This window comes from Bidens hawaiensis, unplaced genomic scaffold (genome assembly GCF_021521415.1).
Source record: "Bidens hawaiensis isolate Kalapana, Puna unplaced genomic scaffold, B.hawaiensis_p1.1 tig00012615_1, whole genome shotgun sequence".
Classification (NCBI taxonomy): Eukaryota; Viridiplantae; Streptophyta; class Magnoliopsida; order Asterales; family Asteraceae; genus Bidens; species Bidens hawaiensis.
In genome coordinates this window covers 593,909-618,327 of record NW_027492038.1, presented here as the reverse complement: position 1 = coordinate 618,327, position 24,419 = coordinate 593,909, and the positions used below count along the sequence as shown (strand labels likewise).

The following is a 24,419-nucleotide window of genomic DNA, read 5'->3' as shown; positions in this document are numbered from 1 at the left end:
TTTTGCCTTTATGAGATGAAGAAAAAGTACCCCACACGCGCATATCGGTGCTCCTCCATCACCACCGGAGCAACTAAAGTTAACAGTCTCGGAAAAACTCCGCCACCGCGGAAATATCCATGCTCCGCCATGACGCATGCGCGCCCGCGAGTCATCACTCCCGTCGCCATGCATGCGCGCTCGCGGAAACCACCATGTGGGTCGAAAGACGACTCCATGCCTTCGGTTTTACGCAGAAGACTCCGCCTCAATGCATGCGCGCCCGCGAGTAACCGCTCCGCCGCCATGCATGCGCACCGCGGATCAAAACCCCATGCGGGTTGGAAGACGACCCCATGCGGGTCAAAAATAGTACAATATGAGCTTGGAAGACGACACCATTCATGGGCGCCGTGCTCCGACATAACAAACTCTGACCAAGGCGGGTCACCTGCAAGCTCCGCAGGTAAGCACCCGACCACCGTTCATGTGCGCCGATGGGTTTCAACAATACGTCACCATGCATGCGAGCTAAGGATCATCGCGTCACCGTGCATGCATGCGTGTCCCGCTGATCAACTCTACGCCGCCATGCGTGTGCTTCCGCAGATAAACAATCCGCCGCCATGCATGCGCGCTCAACTCCCCGCCATGTATGCGCGCTCAACTCTCCGCCATGCATGCGCGCTCAACTCGCCGCCATGCATGCGCGCTTAACTCCCGCCATGCGTGCGCGCTCAACTCCCGCGGGTGACAAGCGCTCAGATATTCCAGCCCCGGCACAGTGCCACCATGAAACACTAACGGCGTGTCATCTGGGCACTCACGAGGATCAACTAGCAACCATAAAGAGCCGCATGCGCACTCCCACAAGTTAACTTCAGCCATCATGGATGTATCGCGGGTCATTTCTGGCTCCCGCAGATCACGAGAGAGTTCCATAGCGAGTTGATTCGCGCCATTCCGCGTCCGTAAACAACTTTTGTTGGTTACTACCCGGGCTCGTCACGCTTCCGCATGGATGAAATTCACTACCACCATCATCGGGGACTGAAGAAGCGATCTGGATGTCTTTCGTATGATGAATGAAGGTGTTTTCTTGATGTATGAGTATATAGGATTTGCATGAAATGACACAAAAAGTGCTTATATTAATGCAAAATATATGGCTACGCGCCAAACTTAAAGGTTGGGAATCCTAATAAGCCCGCTCGGCTATGCGTCGAATATTAGGTTGGGCACACCTCATAATTCGCCTAAGGATGGAAGACATCCGAATATATAGGTTGGGAATCCTAATAAACCCGCTCGGCTACGCGCCGAATATTAGGTTGGGCACACCTCATAATTCGCCTAAGGATGGAAGACATCCGAACATAAAGGTCGGGAGCCTAATAATATCCCACATGGCCACGCGCCAAACATAAAGGTCGGGAGCCTAATAATATCCCACATGGCCACGCGCCAAACATAAAGGTCGGGAGCCTAATAATATCCCAAATGGCCACGCACCAAACATAAAGGTCGGGAGCCTAATAATATCCCACATGGCCACGCGCCAAACATAAAGGTCGGGAGCCTAATAATATCCCACATGGCCACGCGCCAAACCTCTAATAATATCCCACATGGCCACGCGCCAAACATAAAGGTCGGGAGCCTAATAATATCCCAAACGGCCACGCGCCAACGTAGGTTGGGCACACCTCATAATTGGCCCGAGGATGGGAACCTTGTAATACATCCACTTTTAGTTGATATGTTTTTGCAGGTTCGGCTACGAGTCGCACAAGCACCTATGACATTATTATTATTATCTGGCCGTTTGTGCATCCATTATTATTTTGAAAACAAGTTGGGATAGTCATCCTGCGTAGAAGAGACCCTTGTGGGCCAGTCATTATCATCATATTATAGCTCATAAGCCGCAACTCGCGCATGCTTCATTATTTTATAGCTCGTATGTCGCCTCGCGCGCAAGCTTCATTATTTTTATAGCTCGTAAGTCGCCTCGCGCGCAAGCTTCATTATTTTTATAGCTCGTAAGCTGCCTCGCGTGTAAGTTGCATTACATTATTATCGAGATGCGCACTCTATCTTTTATCAGGCCCCGCGCCACTATTGTTATGATGCGTGCTATATCTTATTCATGCCAGTGCACCATTATTATCATAAGGATCACAACATGTCACCATCATGGAGAAAACCTCTCAAAACTCAAAGACAATAAAGATAAGGCCGAAGAAAAGGGAAAAAACCGCCTCATATCCTAACACACCTTATGAAGTCCAGCGCTCCACCTAAACGCTTGCACGCCTAGGAGCAACACTGGACTTGGGGGGCTTGTAGGGGTATGGTACTAAGCCCGGCTTACGACCTTTAATTTATTATGTTTGCTTATTTTATTCTATGGACTAATATAATATTATTGGGCTGAGGGGGTTTTGTGGAGGTAACCCTAACTGGGCTAGGCCCATTAGGGTACCATGATGGTGGCCATGAGGCTCCCTATATAAGGAGGTCTCCACCTCCTTATGAAGCGGGGTTGTTGTTCTCAATAAGAGCCACCACCATAACCATTTTTGTGTCTGTAAACAAGAGATCCTCGAGATTTCTTAGCAGTCACCTCCACACCCCCCATATTTCTATGGCAGGTCTCGAACTACCGAAGAAGAAGATGAAGTCGTGGTTCGTTTATCTCGAACACCGAGGAACATCATCTTGGATCAGGTCAGGACCATTTCATGTTTCTTCAATATTCATCAGTTCTTCCATCGTAGAGTATCATTGATTTGCCTGAATAGATAAAATGTTACAAGTAGAGTAATTATAGTCATAACTAGAGTAATTATGTAACTGGATATTATGATTAAACATATAACTAGAGTAATTATTTTCATAACTAGAGTAATTATTACTAAATATACAAGTTATAACTAGAGTAATTGTTTTTATAGTAAAGTGATTATGTATGGTTTGGATCAAATACAAATGAAATTAACGTGTTACTTGTGAGAATCAAGTAGAGTAATTATATATACAAGTAGAGTAATTATGTAATTACATCATAGAGTAATTACATAATTACTCTACTTGATTTATATATATATATATATAATTCATAATATTTATATAAACAGTAGGCTTGTTTACATTCTCAAGTCTAGACACACTCAGTATCTTAGTTGCCCTATTTATTAAGTGACCTTCAATTTATACTCAAGCTCATACTTAAAACTTATTTAAACTCATCTTGATTCAAATTATTAACACGGGCTCGTCTCCAATAGCTAACAGGCATTTTGTTTCCTTTTATCAAAACATATATTTCACCTCAACCCCAAGATCTATGAATGTAACTTTTAAACGACTTAACTTTTTTGTCTAAAAAAGATTAATAACGGAGTTTGTTACCCGTTTACCTTCCATTTCGATGTAATGAAAAATATTAAATATTTATTTTGTCGAATCTAAAAGTATTTAACATAACTGTGATAAAATGGCAAACTATATAATAGTGTAATTAATAATCTATTTAAGATCATGAATCATAAAATAAGAACAAACTCAAGTCAAATTTTTGTAGCTTTCTTTATTTATTAGCTATCATTTTTTTTTCCTGAAAACACCAACTAAGTAACGTTGGGTATTTCGTACGTGGTCTCTATTGGTTAAAAGGTAGCCCGATCCGGCCACGAGTCTGGACGGGCGGAGCCTCTAGCGGTCCATCTATTGAGGGATTCCCCGGATAAAACCTGACCCCCACGTCCGCCAAACGGCACGACAGCGATGAGCCAGTAAAACCGGGTGAGATCAGGACTCGAACCCTGGCAAGCCAGGGTCATCTCTCATATCATTTTAATATTATTAGCTATCATTTTAATTAAATATTTAAGCCAGCTTTCATTGAATAATATTATTATCATGCTCATCTCATCATGCAAGTATACGTAACCTTCATCATGCCTATAAATTGAGACACAATGTGACCAACTAAGTAATAATATTATTAATGGCTTCCTTTGCTTGTAAATCACTCATCCTCTATGTTTTTCTCTTAATATGTCTCACTTCAGCACAACCTTCGTTCCGGCCATCCGCACTGGTGGTTCCGGTGAGGAAAGACGCCACCACTAAGCAATATGTTACTCGTATTAACCAAAGGACACCTTTGGTGCAGGAAAACCTAGTGGTGGATCTTGGTGGCCAGTTTTTTATGGGTGGATTGTGATAATAATTATGTATCGTCAACTTACAGATCGGCTTATTGCCGGTCTGCTCAATGCTCGTTGGCGGGAGCAGGAACCGGCGGCTGTGGGTCTTGTCGTGGTTCACCTAGACCGGGGTGTAGTAACAATACGTGTAATTTGTTTCCTTATAACCCGATTATTAGGACTATTACAATTGGTGACGTGGCCATGGACCTGGTCCAGGTCCGGTCAACTGACGGGTTGAATCCCGTTCGACCCGTCAGTGTTCCTAGGTTTTTGTTTTCTTGTGCACCCACTTTCTTGTTGCAAGAACTTGCAAGTGGGGTGTCTGGAATGGCTGGACTGGGTCGGACCAGGATTGGGCTTCCTACCCAGCTGGCTGCGACATTCAGCTTTGACCGGAAGTTTGCCATTTGTTTGTCGTCTATGAACTCAGACGGTGTTATATTCTTCGGGGATGGACCGTACAGCTTCCTTCCGAATATTGACATTTCACCGTTACTGACAAAAACCCGACTTCTTATTAATCCCGTGAGCATGGCTTTCGGGGCTAAGAAAGGCGAGCCGTCAGCCGAGTATTATATAGGAGTGAGCTCAATCAGGGTTAATAGTAAGTCCATACCGTTAAACACCTCATTGTTGTCGATCGACAACGAAGGCAACGGTGGGACTAAAATCAGCACTATGAACCCATACACGGTCATCGAGACCTCAATTTACAGTTCCATGACTTCAGCCTTCATTGGAGAAGCTGCAGTCAGGAATATTACCAGAGTTGCATCTGTGGCCCCCTTTGACGTGTGCTTCAGTGCAACAAATATGTTCTACACACGTGTGGGGCCCTCAGTTCCATCTATTGAGTTAGTTCTGCAAAACGAGAACACCGTATGGATGATAACGGGATCAAACTCTATGGTACAAGTAAATGATAATGTACTATGTCTTGCGTTTGTTAACGGTGGATCAAACCCGAGTACATCGGTTGTGATAGGGGGGTATCAACTAGAGAACAATCTTCTTCAGTTTGACATTGCTACTTCAACTCTAGGGTTCAGCTCAGCTCTCTTGGGTATACGAACTAGTTGCTCCAACTTCAACTTTACGGTTAAGGCTTAAGCATGATTATTATGTTGTAAACACACAAAATAATATTGTTATGCGAATAAAATTTGTGATATAAATAAAATTACTTTAAAATTTTTACTCTTATAATAGTTAATCTCATTGTTTTTTTTAGATGGGTTGCATTTTAAACCTGCATTTTTTATAGTATTAAAGTGTAGCGAAACTGCACTTGAAAGATTCATTTGTCTTCTTTTGGCTCATTTACTTTCTAGACATTTAAGAACCTTGTATAAGTAATATAACTGAAGTAAGATAAACTAAACCAAAATATGGTTAAATCCTAAGCATTAAGCAAACCTCCTAAATATTAATTTTCCACTCGAACACAATTAAATTCAATAAGGTGTGTCCATCACAATATGTGAACATACTACCATTCGAGTCAATTCAAAACATAAATACGCCATAACGAATTATGAGGGAAAACTCACCTCTAGTAGACGAGGAACCCGCTTGTTGCCCTTCCACCTTGACCCTTTGATTTCCTATACAATTTAACCAGATAGTTAGTTATTCCATAACACAAAGTCTAAATGCAATGCATTGAAGATGGTCTTATAATAACAGATAGAGACTTGGCTTCACTGAATGCACGCACGCTAATGAGTTTTCACGAATGCTGCTTGATAACTCTATGGATGAGACATTTTTTTTAAACATTAAAAGAAATGCAAGCCAACCTTCGCTTCGCAACACGATTGAGACTCCTATGGTTTTAAACGGAATCTATAGTTAAAGTCCCCAACGCTGGATGCATAGATGTAGTGGCGGGCCCATAATGTTTTATTTGGGTGGGGGTGTCAAAATTTCCTAGGGTCGATCGAGATTTTAACACATATATAGTGCTATTTTCTTTTCACTTGGGACGAACAACCCCCGTGCCACTACAACGTGTCCGCCGCTGCATACATGTACAAATGCTTACTGATGGCCAAGTTTATGAACAAAATAATAGAAAAATCATGGTGACAATGTATAGCAAGATCTCCTTAGAAGTAGTTACTCAATCTCGTCAAATTTTGTAATGAAGGAAGAATTAAATAAATAAATAACCCCATTAAAAAATATAGTTTTTTAAAGACAATAATTAAAAAATTCAAAAAGTCTGTAGTTTTTTTCAAAATAAAAACGTAACAATTATTGTCTGTTAAACAAAAAGAATATGTAAATTCATGGCGGCTATAATGAAGATTAATGTGAATGGGCTTTAACTCCCCTTTGTAATGTTGTGGAACAATTGAGTGCCTAATAAAATAACATTTTTCGGGAAAAGCGGAAGTGGAACGGTATCACTTCGTAGTGTAAACTCCCGCCCATATGTGCCTTCTTTGTCTCTGATCTTCTCACACTTGCTCCCGCTGAATAGTAACAAAAAAGTCGTACAATGTATGATCATGATGGCTTGTTGGTATATTTTGAAAGCTAGAAACGATGCCATGTTCTCCGCGAAAGCGTATACGACATCCGAGATCATGGAGAAAATAAAGTATTTGAATTTCCTTTGGATTAAAAACAGGCCTCCGTTCAAGTCCTTGACTTGGTTTAATTGGTGTAATTTTTTGTTTTAGTTTGGTGTGTCCTTTGGGCATCTAGCGTGTTGTTAGCTGTGCAGTTTTTATTTTTTTTATTTTTTTTTTCGAACTATAACTACTATAAACAACTGCCAATACGACATCAAACAAAAGATACCCCTCTCCATAGCCAGGAGAGAAGCCGTGTTGAAAAATTACACAAAGCAACATTTACACCACTTGGACCCGTCTATACTCTATACACTTACAATTTAACCTATTCTTAAACCAAAGAAATCCGAAAGACTTTATATCACAAATAGCATCTTCAATATTAATCTCTTTAGCTTCGAACACCCTCTCGTCTCTTGCTCTCCCAACCATCACACGTGATGGCCATAATACCATTGAAATCGTACTTCTCCCGATCTCTCGATCCCTAAGATCCGACTTATAGAAAATGTGTGTATTAAAGACACCTTACACCAAGCTCCCACAAAATCCCAAACCACTAAGGTTCTGTTTATTTTTACTTAAAACGTCTGTAAGGGCCTTACGTTTGCGGGCGCGCAGACATAAGTAGGGGTGTTCAGATTTCGATTCACATTCGAAACATTCGAAATTCGATTCGAATTCGATTATTAAGATTCGAATTCGGTTTTAAAAAATTCGAATTCGAGTATATTAATCGAATACAAATTTATGATTTATTATTCGATTTGAAATTCGAATTCAAATTATATATACATATATGTATATATATAATATTTTTTTTTTGTGTCAAATCCATAAATAATAAATGTCAATTACAAATTATTAAATCCAATATGCCATATTATTGTTTCCTAGCCTTTACTAATATGGGTGTTATTTACTTCTCGTTTTGAATATTTTGAATTAATATTATTTGTAGATTAGTTTTAAATTTATTATCATGTGGTATTGTAGCTACTTTAAATTTATATGTTTCTTTTGCAATTATGATTATGGTTTTCAGATTTTTGGCAAAGGTAAACTTGAGTTAGACTGTATTTATTTGAATTAAAATCGAATTTATTCGAATTCGAATTTCAAATACGAATTCGAATCGAATTTCGAATTGGGCATATAATACGAATACGAATATGAATCGAATAGTTCAACTTTTAATCAAATACGAATACCGGCAAAAAAAACAATTATTCGGATTATTCGATTCGATTTAACTTAAAAATTTGTTATTCGATTCGATGAACACCCCTAGACATAAGCCTCTGAAGACTGTTTGTTTTTTCTTTTAATAAAGATCTGAAAAATGCTTTTATTGTCTTAAAAAATAAGCTATGTTTAACTTCTTCATACTTCTTCACAATTCTTAACATCCTACCAACACCCAATGTTCACCACCACCCACCGTCCGCCACCACCACCGTCCATTACCACCACCACCCACTGCTGGCCACAACCACCGTCCACTACCACCACCACCACCCATCGTCCGCCACCAACACCGTCCACCACCCACCATCACCACCACCACCCACCGTCGGCCACAACCATCGTCCACTACCACCACCCATCACCCACCGTCCGCCACCACCACCATCCACCACCACCCACCGTCCGCCACCACCCACCGTTCACCACCCACTACCAACAACATCACCATCACAACCCACCATCCGCCACCAACACCGTACACCACCCACCACCACCACCGTCCATCACCATCACCACCCATCGTTGGCCACAACCATCTTCTATTACCACCACCCACTGTCTGCCACCACCACCATCCACTACCCCCACCGTCCATCACAACCGTCCATCACCACCACCCACCGTTCACCGCCTACCACAATTGTCCACCACCACCCACTACTATAGTTTGTACACCACCACCAATTATTTTAACAGTCTAAAGACGTTAAATGACTTCTATCTACTGTGATAGGTAACTAATTTTCAGCTTATGCAGACGATATCCAGTTTATAAAACAAACAGTATTATATTTTCAGATTGCAGACATTCAGACTACATTTTCAGTTGCAGACATGAAATCAGATTGCAGACAGTTTTTGTCTTAAAAAACAAACAGCACCCAAGGCAACCCAACACCCCATAAACACGTGACCACCAAATCTCTTATAGAAAAGTCTTATTGTTTTTTCTTATTGGATTTTAATAATCCCAATTAAATGCTACTTGCCGATAATAATTCAACTGTGTTTGCCACCATTGGTGGTCCCAAATTTTAAAAAATCTACTCTCAATGATCCCCCACTTAAAAAACTAAACAACTTTATTTATTTATTTATTTTTGAATTTCAAACTGATTTTTTTAATGCTTTTAATCGAAAGGAGAATACAAGTCGATTGATGTAAAACTTAGATGTTTGTTACCCGAATTGAAGCAATAATCAAGCAGTTTGAAGTATCGTTTCAAGCTAATAATGATTATCTAATTAGTATAATTGAGAACTTTGGTGCTACCAAGTATGTTATATTTGTTTTTTTAATATATAGTAATGGTTTTGTCTCCATACATAACCCTTGATGTTGGCTAGATGGTTGTCTTAGGGAGGTTAAATGTTTGTTCTCTTTGGGATTCGAATCTCTAATGGTACAAACATTGGGTATCTTTTTTTTTTTTGGACCCCAAGTTCGATCTCTGACGGTGCAAACATTGTGTGCATTTTTTTTAAGTTTGTTAATATGTTTTTGGTATATGTGAGAATGGTTATTTTTCAAACTAACTTTGGTGTGGGCCGGATGGTTGTATTGTTAAGTGAAACCGACCGAACTCGATCACCCGATTTTGTTTTAGTTTTTGTACTGTAATGAACGTAATAAAAACCAACTTAATTCCAATTTGTTTTTGCTTTTATCTTTTCTTTTTAGTTTCAGTACCGTGACAACATGACGGTGAACGGCCAAATTTGCGTAGACTCATCGCCTCAACGCCCAATCGGATAAAAAACGCTCGGTTTCTACCAACACCCGTGTTTAAGTGACCAACGCCACCCCATAGGCCCGCCTCAGTTTATATATTGTTTTTCTTTTATTTTTGGTTTTAGTTCCGATATCATAACGCACGTAACAAAACTGACCAAATTCGCGCCGACTTACTGTCTCAAAGCAGGGACCGACAACGCTTGAGTTTTACTACCGTCTGGGTTTTACCGACCTACCTGACGCAACGTGCCGGGTAATACACTAGTTCTTTATTATAGTTGAAAATCTAAAAACATGCAATATTTGTAATCCATTGTTTTTGTTTTTTTTCCCCGTTAAAAGTATCCTAACAAGCGGCCATAAACAATGATTTTATCAAACAAGCGGCCATCTAATATGATTTTTTAATAACTAATACCGAAGTCACATAATTAGTGCACATGGTTTTGCCACAATTATGTTAAGATATCCAAAAGCTTTATAAAAACATGATTTTTATTCTTTTAACGGATTAAGTTGTGATTTGAAATTATCTGACACGTTTATAAACTTTTTTTTATCAACTAACTCACACATTCTATAATTTCAATCTAGGTTGGTTGTTAAAAGTGGAGAGCAATCATTGGTTTTCTGTAACAAAAGATTCCCAACTAAAATAAATGAGAGATTTTATAATGTTGTAGTTAAACCGGCTATGCTATATAAGACATATAGTTCAACCATTAAAAAAACACGAGCACACAGGATGAAGGTAACAAAGATAAAGCTAGTTCATAATAATAGTATAAAAAAGGCGGTTCAACACACTAAACTCACACTCACCCCCACGACATGTTAAACGCAACACAGCAAACTCGTTAACCTTCTGTTACTCTTCTCTAACACCCTTTAACCTTCGCCGTCAAATCTCACCTTGACACACAAACCACCTCACCAATTCCATCAATACACAATGAAGTGAAACCGAAATTTAATAAGCCGAAATGGCAAAAGTGAAACCGAAAAAACCCAAACCAAACAGTTTTTAAAAACCTAAAAACTAAAATCCCAGTTTAGCTCTTGTATAAGCCCATAACCGAAATAATTTAACCGAAACAAAAACTAATGGTTGGTTTTTTGTTTTCGTAAAAACCGAACCTACATATTTTCATTTTTTTGCGTTGAACTTTAAGTTATTTATAATAACTTAGTATTATAATACAACCCAAATATTTTAGTCCCAAATGTTAATCAAATAATTATTAACTAACAAAAATACTGAAGCCTAAATTCATTATTTTCGGCTAATTTTTATTTTCTAGCCCAAAATTATACGGCATAATTGACAAAATCGAAACCAAAAGTACCCAAACCAAACATTTTTTACAAACTCAAAAACCAAAATACTAGTTTAGATTCAGTTTAAACCCATAACCAGACCGACCCATGAACACACCAGTCTTAAAACTAAAAAAAATAAAAAAGTGCAACCACTATACTCACACTATGACTTGTTAAACCAGGCGTGTGCATAAAAAAATTGATCTGAAAAAAAAAACACAAAATAACTTGAACTAAAAAAAAACAATGGTTTATTGCTTTCATAAAATCGGGACTTATTACGTTAAATTTTAATTATTTATAATAATTTAATAGTATAATATAATCCAAATATTTTATCTATTAAATAATTATTAACTAACAAAAATACTGAAGCCCAAATTCATTATTTTCGGTTTTTTTTTTCGAACAGTTTTTTAAAACTCAAACACCAAAATTCCATTTTAGGTTCGGTTTAAACCCATAACAGAACCAAACCATGAACACGTTGTTACATGTAAAAAAGATTACAGGGGTCGTTTGTGACAATTTTAGATAGTTTGTAGGTGTAAGGGTTTTTTTTGTAATACTTGTAAACAATAGGGACTATTGTGATACTTTGGTAGTTAGGAAGTTGTTAGTTGGTAGTTGTATAATAACTGAATGGATGTAATGAGAGAAGCAGCTAAGAGTTTGATGAATTTCTCTCTTGTTCTTCTTTTCTGATTTCGATTAGCTATCAGTGGTATCAAAGCAGTTCAGTCCTTTCGGAACACGCTCCGATGATTGAATCGTTCATTTTCCGTTCACCTTCTCTGTTCAAATTCCGGTTCGTTTCGCGAATTCCGTTCAATTTTCTGGTCAATTGTCGGAAATTTTTTTTCGTTTCAATTCCTGAAATTGATTAATGTTGATCAATTTCTTTTCAATTCTTTCCTAAAATTTGGAAATTGACCAATTATTCGGGCAATTTCTTATTCAATTTCAGTTCTAAGTCAATTCTTGAATTGGTTAAAGATTCAACCAATTCTCTTCAATCATGACTAATACTTGTAATCAAGAAACCACGAAGATCCAAGAGATTGAAAGAACTCTCATGGATCATGAATCATCCCTATTCGATTTGAAGACAATGGTGGAGAAAAACACGGCACAATTGGCTGAAATATTGCCATTATTGAAGAATTTGCAACCTAATTCCAACAATGGAGGTCCAAGCAGTTCGAGACAACAACAAGAATTTTCTCAGAGGACAGATGGTGATTTTGAAAGACAAGATGATCCAGATTCCAATGGGTACTACAAAGGTCATAATCGTTTAACAAAACTTGAATTTCCTAAATTCAACGGTGATAATTTAGAGGGGTGGTTATGCAAGGCTAATCACTATTTTGAAATAGATGAGACTCCAGAAAGATTAAAAATCAGATTTGCTGTTATTAATCTTGATGGGCCAGCATTACAATGGCACCAATCCTTTGTCGGATCAAGGGGTGGGTCAATAAGAAATATGCAGTGGGCTGAGTATGTAAGTTCATTGTCTACAAGATTTGCTGATCCACTTAAATATGATACTATAGGGGCCTTAGTATCATTGAAACAAACTAGGTCATTGCAAGATTTATGTCAAGAATTTGATTTGTGGTTAACTAGAGTCTCAATTAGTGAAGAATATGCCATTAGTTTCTTCTTAAGGGCAGTGAAACCAGAGATTGGATATCCGGTGAGAATCTTGAGACCTAGAAGCTTGCCTGAAGCTTATTTGTTAGCCAGAATGCAAGATGAGTCTAATCAAGCTATTAATCCACCAAGTCACAACAGATTTTCTAAGCCAACTATTTTAAACCAAGTTAATGCATCTAAGGGATTTCACAATCCTAGCACCAACAAGGTATCTTTATTACCTACTCTTACCCATAATAAAAAAAAATTATAAGAAATTAACACCTAAGGAGTATGAAGAAAAGAGGTCTAAGGGTGAATGTTTTGGTTGTAATGAGAAGTTTGTCCCTGGACATGTTTGTAAAAGTAAACAACTGTTTGTGATAGAATTAAGTACTAATGACCATGATGAGGAAGATCTAGAGGAAATAGTGTATCAACCCCCTGTGATGACTCCTCAAATCTCATTAAATGCAATTATGGGAGTGTCATCTTATTCTACTATGAGGGTTAAAGGATCCATTGGAACTAAAATCTTACACATTTTAGTAGATTCTGGATCAACACATAATTTCTTAGACTTAGAGCTTGCACTTAAACTCAATGTCCAACAATGCAAGTTCCTGCAATGAACATACTATTGCTGATGGCAATAAGATGTCTTGCACTCAGTTGTGTAAGGATTTCAAATGGGTTATGCAAAGTAATTGGTTCAAGGCAGATGTAATGTTGATTCCAATGACCAATTATGATATGGTGTTAGGAGTGCAATGGTTACAAACTTTGGATGATATTATGTGGAATTTTAAGGACTTGGTGATGAAGTTTAAGGTAGGAGGACTATTGTTTGAGTTGAAGGGTATAGACTCTAATTCTATGACTCGATGTTCTTCCAAGAAACTTTCTAGTTTATTGAAGCAGTCTGCTAGCTTAGCTAGTGCCCAATTGTATAGCTTACAAACATCTCATAAAGGTCAGTTTCAACATGAACCTGTTGTATCTACCTTAAGTGACAGCCCTGCTCTCTTGTCATTACTTGATAAGTTTGCTGATGTTTTTTCTACTCCCACTACCCTACCTCCTAACAGATCTTGTGATCACAAAATTTCTTTAAAAGATGAGAACATTACTATCAACTTGAGAGCCTATAGATACCCTGCAGTACAAAAGAATGTCATTGAGTCATTAACTAAGGATTTAGTTGATTCAGGAGTAGTAAGAGGCAGCCAAAGTGCATTTGCCTCTCCTGTGGTTTTGGTTAAAAAGAAAGATGGAACTTGGTGATTTTGAGTAGACTATAGAAGACTCAATGAAGCTACCATTAAGAATAGGTATCCCATCCCACTCATTGAAGAACTGCTAGATGAACTTGGGAAAGCTACTGTTTTCTCTAAACTAGATCTTAGAGCTGGGTATCATCAAGTAAGAATGGCAGAAGAGGACACACATAAGGCTACATTCAGAACTCATCAGGGACTGTTTGAGTTTGTGGTAATGCCCTTTGGGCTCACTAATGCACCTGCTATATTTCAAGCACTAATGAACACTACTTTTCAAGACACTATGAGGAAATTCACTTTAGTGTTCTTTGATGACATTTTAGTCTATAGTGCTGATGCCACTCAAAACTTGGTACATTTAGAAAAAGTTCTGACCTTGTTAAGAGCTCATTCTTTGTATGCTAAAAGGTCCAAGTGTTCTTTTGGAGGATCCAGTGTGGAGTATTTGGGGCATATTATCTCTGGTCAAGGGGTAGCCACTGATCCTACCAAAATACTAGCAATACAACAGTGGCCATGTCCTCAGACTCTTAAACAATTAAGGGGATTCTTAGGCCTTGCAGGCTATTACAAAAGATTTGTCAGATCTTTTGGAGTTATAGCTAAACCCCTTACTGATCTTCTAAAAAAAGAATCATTTCAATGATCAGCAGTAGAAGCTCAATATTCATTTGATCAACTAAAAAATGCTCTAACTACTGCTCCAGTTCTTGCATTGCCTAATTTTGATAAAGAGTTTGTGGTAGAAACAGATGCTTCTTCAAAAGGATTAGGTGTTGTCTTAATGCAAGAGAATCATCCTATTGCATATATCAGCAAGGCTCTATCTACTAAACAGATATTAATGTCTGTTTATGAAAAGGAACTGTTGGCAATTCTCATAGCTGTTAAGCAGTGGCATCATTATTTGTTACCTAAGAAGTTTATAATCAAGACAGATCAAAAAAGTCTCAAGTACTTTCTCATAAAGTGACCACTCCATTTCAACAAACTTGGTTGGCTAAATTGATGGGCTACACCTATGAAATTGTTTATAAGAAGGGGGTAGATAATGTGGTTGCAGATGGCTTATCTAGAGTGAGTGGAATGGCCTTATTTGAAATGGGAATCAGTTCCATTGATCCATTATTGCTAGATAGGATTAAAGCTTCTTGGATCTCTTATCCTAAATTGCAGGCCATCATTCAAAAATTGGACTAAGGGATTACAGTTAAGCATTACAAATGGCATCAGCAGTTATTAACAAGGAAGGATAAATTATATGTGGGAAAGGATGAGGTTCTTAGAAAATATTTGCTACACTTGTTTCACTCATCCACTGTTGGAGGTCACTCAGGTTTTACACCTACTCTATCTAGACTCACTTCTATTTGTTATTGGAAGGGTTGCTCTAAAAATGTTTTGGAGTTTGTGAGGGAGTGTACAGTTTGTCAAAAGGGAAAGTATGAGACTTTAGCATCCTCAGGCCTCTTACAACCCTTACCTATTCCTACTCATGTTTTCAGTGGTATATCCATGGATTTTATCAGTGGGTTGCCGGATGTTATTTTTGTAGTGGTGGACAGTTTGACTAAATATAGTCACTTTATTCCTTTGTCTCATCCTTTTACAGCAGCTACTATGGCTCAGGTATTCTTAGATTATGTGTTCAAGTTACATGGCAACCCAATAACAATTGTATCTGACAGAGACCCTGTTTTTCTAAGTAAGTTTTGGCAAGAGTTTATAAGGCTGCAAGGGGTACAATTAGCTCTATCTACTGCCTATAACTCCCAAAGTGATGGTTAAACTGAAGTGGTCAACAAATGCCTGGAATCATACTTAAGAAGTATGACCATGGATGTTTCTAATAATTGGGTTAAGTGGCTGCCACTAGCAGAATGGTGGTACAATACTACGTTTCATTCTGTCCTCAAAATAACCCCTTTTGAAGCCTTATATGGTTATAAACCCCCTTTACACTTACCCTTTATCCCTAATGATACTATAGTGGCAGAGGTGGAAACTTTACATAGGGACAGGGAAATGATGATTCATAAATTGAAAACAAACTTACAAGTTGCAAGAAATAGGATGAAACAATATGCAGATGCTAAACGAACAGAAAGACATTTTCAAATAGGGGACTTTGTGTACCTGAAACTCCAGCAGTATGTTCAGAATTCGGTCAGGAAGCAGCCACAGTCTAAGCTGGATCCTCGGTACTATGGGCCGTTTATGATTGTGGAAAAACTAGGTGCTGTTGTTTACAAATTGGATCTACCAGGTGATTCTCAGATCCACCCTGTGTTTCATGTTTCCTTGTTGAAGAAAGCCTTTGGTTCCAATTGGAAGATTATTCCACTTCCTAAAGATCATCGGATGTTGTATCAACCACAAGCGATTGTTGATAGGAAGCTTGCTAAGACAAAAGAGGGATTAGTAACACAGATATTAGTTCACTGGAAGGGCTTGTCATTATCTGAAGCTACTTGGGAGAATTTTGAAGAATTTAAAATGAGGTTTCCAGATTTCCATTCTTGAGGTCAAGAATGTTTTATAGGAGGGGAGTTTTATTACTAGGGATGGCAAAAAAAACCAAACCCGATGGGGAAAACCGAAACCCGCCCCGAACGGGGCGGGTTCGGGGACACTTAATCGGGGACGGGTCCGGGTTCGGGGTTTCCCCGTTTAAGTTAATCGGGTTCGGGGCGGGTATGGTATAGCCTGTACCCGCCCCGTATACCCGGCCCGTATACCCGTTTAAAACCCGTTTAATTAAATATAATTTTTATATTTATATATAATATATTATTTATTATTTATTTTCCCAATAAGGCTGCCTAACCCATTTTCCCGTATACCCGTTTAAAACCAGTTTCCTACTTTCCCATTTGGCCATTTACCCTAACCCTAGAACAACCTCCCGCCCGCACGCCGCCGCGCATCTCTGATCTCACAGCCCGACTCGCCATTCTGCAGTCGCCGTTCCCCATTCTGCAGTCGCCGGACTCGCCATTCGGCGTGACAAGTGTTTGAATGGTTGAATGGGTGCGGTATGGACGTGTAAGAAGGATCAATCATGAAGTTAATTTCCGTTGTGATGGGAGAAATAAACATTTTTATGTATTAATAATGTCTTTTGTATGTGTAATGTGTTTGGATATTGAACTTTTTGTGTATTAATATTGTATTGTAATTTTGTATCATTTTCTTACAATCGGGTTTTAAACGGTGAACCCGACGGTTAAATGGGGATCCCCACGGGGAATTTAGCCCGTTTAAAAACCATTTATGCTAGACGGGTTCCCCGAATACCCGCGGTTTTCCCCGAATCCCCGATGGGGATTCCCCGTTTAGTCCCCGCGGGTTTTTAGACGGTTTTGGTAATGGGTTTTATAAACCGGGGCGGGTATGGGATTGGCATTCCCCGCCCCGAAACCGCCCCGTTGCCATCCCTATTTATTACATGTAAAAAAAATTACAGGGGTCGTTTGTGACAATTTTAGATGGTTTGTAGGTGTAAGGGTCTTTTTTTGTAATACTTGTAAACAATAGGGACTATTGTGATACTTTGGTAGTTAGGAAGTTGTTAGTTGGTAGTTGTATAATAACTGAATGGATGTAATGAGAGAAGCAGCTAAGAGTTTGATGGATTTCTCTCCTGTTCTTCTTTTCTGATTCCGATTAGCTATCACACGTCTATATTAAACTATACGCACTGAACACCCAAATATTTTAGCATTAAATGTTCAATTCAATTTTTTTATTTAATCATTAATTTGAATTCATATAAATTAGATTACATCGAAACAGAAAGTAAGCGGGCAACAAGCAGCGCCGCTGTGACATCTGCCCCGATCCGACCCGACCCAGGTACCCGTTTCCCTTATCCGATCTCTTTCTTTTATGATTTAATATTTATTTATACTTATATTTTACTTTTAATAATAATAATATATTTTCCTTCCCGCCTCTTTCTTTCTCTTTCTTTCCGCCGTCCCGTCCTTCTTCTCTCTTTCCGCCTTCTTTTCCCTCTTGTTGCCGTCCCGCCTTCTTTTCTCTCTTGTCGCCATCCCGCCCTTAAGCCTTGTTTCCCTCTTTTTCTTCTAACTCTTTGCTTGTCCTTTGTTCCTTCCCGCCTAAGGTTGTCTGCGCAGGTCCACGCGCCAGACTCCTTACAAGGAAGCCTGCGTGAAGACCAGTTGTTCCTGCGATACGCGAGGCGAACTGTTCTCGCAGCGCGCTAAGAATTGTAGTTCTTCTCGCAGCGCGCTAAGAACGGTAGTCCTTCCCGCGACGCGCTAAGAATTGTAGTTCTTCTCGCAGCGCGCTAAGAACGGTAGTTCTTCCCGCGACGCGCTAAGAATAGTAGTTCTTCTCGCAGCGCGCTAAGAATGGTAGTTCTTCCCGCGGCGCGCTAAGGATGATAGTCCTTCCCGCGGCGCGCTAAGGATTGTTCTGTCTGCCTTCGCCCTCGCGCGTGCGCTCAAGCCTTCTCGCGCTAAACCCTTTGAGTTTTCTTCTGTTTAATCTAGCCGTTTGCTTTTGTGTTGTCCTATCTCCTGTGTTGTTGACCTGACCTATCTTATGTCTGAAAAGTTACTTTCGGCGCAGCATGCGCACCAACCCCATTGGTTGACAGAAAAAGTGACTGACATTATCTTTGGAGATCTGCTTTTTCCATGCTTGACCAGTACCTTTATCTGACCCGTCCATGCCTGTTTACTGTTCCCTGTCAGCTTTATCTTGCCCCCTGCAGCTGCCATATCTTTTGATATCTTTTGCTTTTGAGATCTTTTCCCCTTTTTCTAGGGATTGTGTTCCCTAGGGTTTCTCTATAAATAATAATGTTATTTTTCTTAACACTGCACACACAAACACTTAATTTAACCTCCTCCTTGCTCTCTCTGCCGTCCTCCTCTCTGCCTCCGTCTTCCTCCCTGTTCTGCTCTGCTTTTCCGGTAATATATACTATATATAATAACTTACTTATTAATTATGCTAACTTATAATCAAGACTTAAAACAAATCATTAAAACAATAATCTTTAATTATAGGTTAACTTGTGCTTGTTTAAAGTTGGTTCTTGCTTTATCTTACACCGCATCGTTTATCAAGTGAGTAATCTCGTACCTAATCCCTTTTTATTTTTAATGTTTTGGGATGTTCATGTGTTCGTACAAACTTGAGTCTTAAACTTGTTTATGAACTTTAGTCGCGCAGTATCCCATGTGTTGAGGACGTTTACTTGGCTGTTTATTTGTATGTGTGTATCATTAACCGCTTTGTTCGGCCTATTCCGCAGTTTTCATGGATCCATTAGATGAACACGGGAGACCTATCGTTTACGGTTTTCTTTGTTTACACTTGCACAGATGTTTTCTTGTTTTTGTGCTCATTTGGGAGCACGGATTGAACTATGAGCTATGATCTATTTAGGCTTGATCACAATCTGATTACACCCTTGTTAAACACCAGACATACACGTGTTGCGCGCAGATTTATTGTTATCTATGTATTGTATTAAACTTGATTTCTCACCAACACGCAAGTGTTTGACGTTTATTTTAACACATGTTCAGGTTTGCAGTAGCTGTTTTGGAGCCTGTGGACACGTAGGAAGTTTTCTTTATTTTGGACCTAGATTAAAATGTATCAAGACAAGTTATTGCTGTTCGAATATTATGATTTATAATATATTGATTTATGTTGATTTATGTTATCTTGTGTTTACTTTGCGCGTGCGCGAATGAATGTATTTATTAAATATTGACACCCAATAGTGTCACGAGTAATGAAACAATATGTGGCGATGTATAATCCGCCTTTGGTCGGGGTGTTACAGATTGGTATCAGAGCTCGTTGACTTTAGGATAGGTGGTTAGACGTAACGGCCTAGAATACCTAAGAGTCCCTTCTCGCGCATGAGAGAAATCTCTTGTTTGCGCGCTTATTGTTAATTACTCGTTATTTATGAATATGCTCGCGCTTGCGCAGTATATGATTTTATGTTTTATTTCGCGATATTTCGATTTTTGTTGAATTTCGATTTTTATTGATTTTACTTACATATTCGTTTGTTGGATTTGAAAATCCGAAAAGTCATGGTGATACATGAATAGTTGATTTTCAATTTCCATTTACGATTATGTTCTGAGGTTGGAGACTTGAAAAGTCATGGTGATACATGAATTGTCAACCTCCAATACTCATTTTCTTGTATGTTTTATATTGAAGATTGAAAAGTCATGGTGATACATGAATCGTCAATCTCCAATACTCGTTTGCTCGTATATTTTAAATTGAGAATTCGGAAAGTCATGGTGATACATGAATTGTCGATTCTTGATTCGAATTTGTTACCTTTATTAAGTCTGCATTTAGGGTCATTTATTTTACTTTAACTTTTGACAGTAACTGACTCCGCGAAACCAAGCTTTTCAAGGTTATACTTTGCGCTAAAACCAAGATATTAACTAAAATTAAAACTTTTATAGAATGCCTCCGCTATCAGCTCGCCATCTCAAGAAGAAAGAAACCGCGCGCAGACGTTCGCAGCAACGTTCCCAGGAAATGGCCGCCGCAATAGCCCAAGCCTTAAACCAAAACAATGCTAACACCACTGGTTACAACATTAAGTCCTTTAACGCGGGTAACCCTCCAAAGTTCACAGGTCTTGAAGGAGCCACCGTGATGCTCCAGTGGCTTGAGAAAATAGAAAACACTTTCCTCCACACCCAATGCCCCTCAGACAGACGAACCCTATATGCTTCCAGTGTCCTGGAATCTAGAGCGCTTACATGGTGGAATGGAGTAGCTCATGCGCGTGGCGCAGAAACTGCTTCTAGCATGCCCTGGGAGGAATTCAAAGAAATTCTGACGCGAGAATTCTGCCCTCCCAACGAAGTTAAGCGCCTGGAGGAAGAATTTTGGAATCTTAAGCAATACAGCGGTGAAGCGCGCGAGTACGCGACGCGCTTCCATGAACTAAGCCTACTTGTCCCTCACCTTGTTACCCCTTCCCGCCGAGCCATCGAGAAATTCCTTGGGGGTCTCCCCATGGAAATTCAAGATTCTGTATGGGCCAGAAACCCAGTAACCCTCTCTGACGCCATAGAGTTGGCCGCTGTGCTCAGCGACAACCATGTCAGAGCAGGAACCCTGTTCCTGCGGGGATCTGAGAAGACCAAACTCACCAAGATTGTTCCAGAACCAACAGAAACCAAACCAGAACCCTCAAACCGTAACAACCTCAAGCGCAGGCGCAAAGCCTATGCGCTTACCAACCCGCCCATAGTCCAGCAACCCACCTACCAACCTCCAGTTTACACGCCTAACCCACTGTCAGCCTACCCAACACCTCCTGTAGTCCATAACTATGCCCTAACCAATCCCGCACTCCCTGCCCCGCCACCTAAGAAACCTTACACAGGAAATCAACCCTTTTGCCCAACCTGTAGACTTCACCACCCAACCCAAACCCCGTGTCGACAATGTAACCGATGTAGCCGCGTTGGTCACTCTGCCGAATACTGTAGAGTCCCTCCCGCCAACCCAATTGCGCCAACACCACCAGTCTACCCGCAGAACCCACAACCAACCTACCAAAACCCACGACCCAGGTCGTGCTTTAACTGCGGTGATCCCAGTCATTTCCGGAACGCGTGCCCGAGACTACAAGTGCAAATCACACAAGCGAATCCGGTGAACCAAATTTCGAACCAAGTAACGCGCGGACGAGCTTTTAACATAACCGCGCACCAAGCGCAAGCGAATAATGACGTAGTTAATGGTACATTTTTGCTTAACGGATTTTATGCTTCTGTACTTTTTGATACTGGCGCCGATCGAAGTTTTATTTCTCGCGCGTTTGAGCAGAAGCTTGCGCGACCGCGCAACGATTTAAAAGAAAATTTTTCAGTTGAATTGGCTAATGGCGAAACTGTTTTAATTAACTCAGTGATTAAAGATTGCACGCTTAACCTTAACGAAAACGATTTTCTGATCGACCTCATCCCCATGCCTCTTGGAAGCTTTGATGTTATTATTGGTATGGACTGGCTCTCGAAGAATCGCGCCGAAGTTATTTGCGCCAAGAAGTTGATTCGCATACCTCGAGAAAATGGTGATCTTCATATCTACGGCGAGAAACCCTCCCGCGGTCTTAAACTTATGTCTTGCGCCGAAGCCCGAAGGCTCATGCGGAAAAGGTGTATTGCATTCTTAGCCCATGTGGTTAAACCTGCTGAAGAAAAGAAGAAGCTTCGCGATGTCCCTGTTGTGCGTGATTTCCCTGAAGTTTTTCCTGATGATCTTCCTGGTATCCCTCCCGCTCGTGAAGTCGAGTTCCGTATTGATCTTGTCCCTGGTGCTTCCCCCGTAGCTAAATCTCCTTACCGTCTTGCGCCCGCTGAGATGCAAGAATTGGCAAGCCAACTTCAAGAGTTGACTGCTAAAGGATTCATTCGCCCTAGCTCTTCGCCCTGGGGTGCTCCGGTGTTGTTCGTTAAAAAGAAAGATGGTTCGTTTCGCATGTGTATTGATTACCGCGAGTTGAACAAACTCACCATTAAGAACCGGTATCCCTTACCGCGTATTGACGACCTCTTTGATCAACTCCAAGGTGCCTCTTGTTTTTCCAAGATCGATCTCCGCTCTGGCTATCACCAGTTGCGCATCCGCGATGAAGATGTTCCCAAGACTGCTTTTCGAACTCGTTATGGCCATTTTGAATTCTTGGTCATGTCATTCGGTTTAACCAACGCACCCGCCGTTTTCATGGATCTAATGAATCGGGTGTGTAGGCCTTTCTTGGATAAATTCGTGATTGTGTTTATCGATGACGTTCTGATTTATTCTAAGACCAAGGCCGAGCATGAGCAACATCTCCGATTGGTATTGCAAAAGCTTAGAACCGAGCAGCTCTTTGCCAAGCTTTCCAAGTGTGAATTCTGGTCTGATGAAGTACAGTTTCTTGGCCATGTTGTGAACAAGATGGGTATTCATGTCGACCCATCCAAAATTGAAGCAATCAAGAACTGGATTACGCCGACCACTCCTACCGAAATCCGTTCCTTTTTGGGCTTAGCTGGTTATTACCGGCGCTTCATTTCGAACTTCTCGAAGATCGCTTTGCCTTTAACAACTCTAACGCACAAAGGTAAACCGTATATTTGGGGCTCGAAGCAAGAAGAAGCCTTTCTAACGCTCAAGCGTTTGTTGTGTGAAGCTCCTGTCCTTGCGCTACCTGAGGGTAATGATGATTTTGTCGTGTATTGCGATGCATCCAACCAAGGTCTCGGTTGTGTTCTTATGCAACGAGGCAAGGTTATCGCTTACGCATCGAGGCAACTCAAGGTTCATGAAAAGAATTATACGACTCACGATCTCGAACTTGGTGCAGTTGTTTTTGCCTTAAAGATCTGGAGACACTACCTTTATGGTATTAAGTGTATCCTCTACACTGACCATAAAAGCCTTCAGCATATCTTTGATCAGAAGGAACTTAACATGAGACAACGCCGATGGAACGAACTCATCAGCGATTACGATTGTGAGATCCGGTATCATCCTGGTAAGGCTAATGTGGTAGCCGATGCGCTCAGCCGAAAACCCTGCCAACTTAACTGTATCTTGCCGCGCACAGCAGCTTCACTTCGCGCCGATTCAAAGCAACCTTGAATCGCGTATTCGTGACGCGCAGCGCGCATCCATCAGTAATGGTAACCTTCACGCCGAGTTAGCGTGTGGCGCGGAAGCGCACTTTGTCCCTAATCTGAGTGGAATTCTCTGCTATCTCAATCGCATCTGGATTCCCTTTGATGAGAATCTTCGCGCTGATATCCTGAGTGAAGCGCATAAATCTCGGTATTCTATTCATCCCGGCGCTGATAAGATGTACAAGGATTTGCGCATTACTTATTGGTGGCCCGGTATGAAGAAGGATATTGCTGTGTTCGTAGCTAGATGCCTGACTTGTTCTAAGGTAAAAGCTGAACATCAACGCCCATCTGGTTTGCTCGAACAACCAGAAATTCCTGCGTGGAAATGGGAAGGTATAGCGATGGACTTTATTACCAAGTTACCTTTGACAGCAAGCAAACATGATAGCATTTGGGTAATAGTGGATCGTTTGACTAAGTCTGCTCACTTTCTGCCCATTCGTGAAAACTACCGTGTTGAGCAACTCGCGCAGCTTTATGTCAAGGAAATTGTCTGCCGCCATGGTACTCCTTTGAGCATCATATCCGATCGCGATGGCCGTTTTATATCTCGCTTTTGGAAATCTCTCCAATCTGCGCTAGGAACTCGCTTGGACATGAGTACTGCATATCATCCTCAGACTGACGGTCAGTCTGAGCGAACTATTCAAACTCTTGAGGATATGCTCCGATCTAGTGTTCTTGATTTTGGAGGTAATTGGGATTCGCACCTG

At 40.3% G+C, this 24,419-nt stretch overlaps 1 pseudogene; it reads left to right on the top strand.

Annotated features, from left to right (window-relative positions):
- Nucleotides 1–3,991: 3,991 nt before the first annotated feature.
- LOC143541602 (putative aspartic proteinase GIP2 pseudogene) lies at nucleotides 3,992–5,306 on the top strand (annotated as a pseudogene).
- The last annotated feature ends 19,113 nt before the right edge of the window (nucleotides 5,307–24,419 follow it).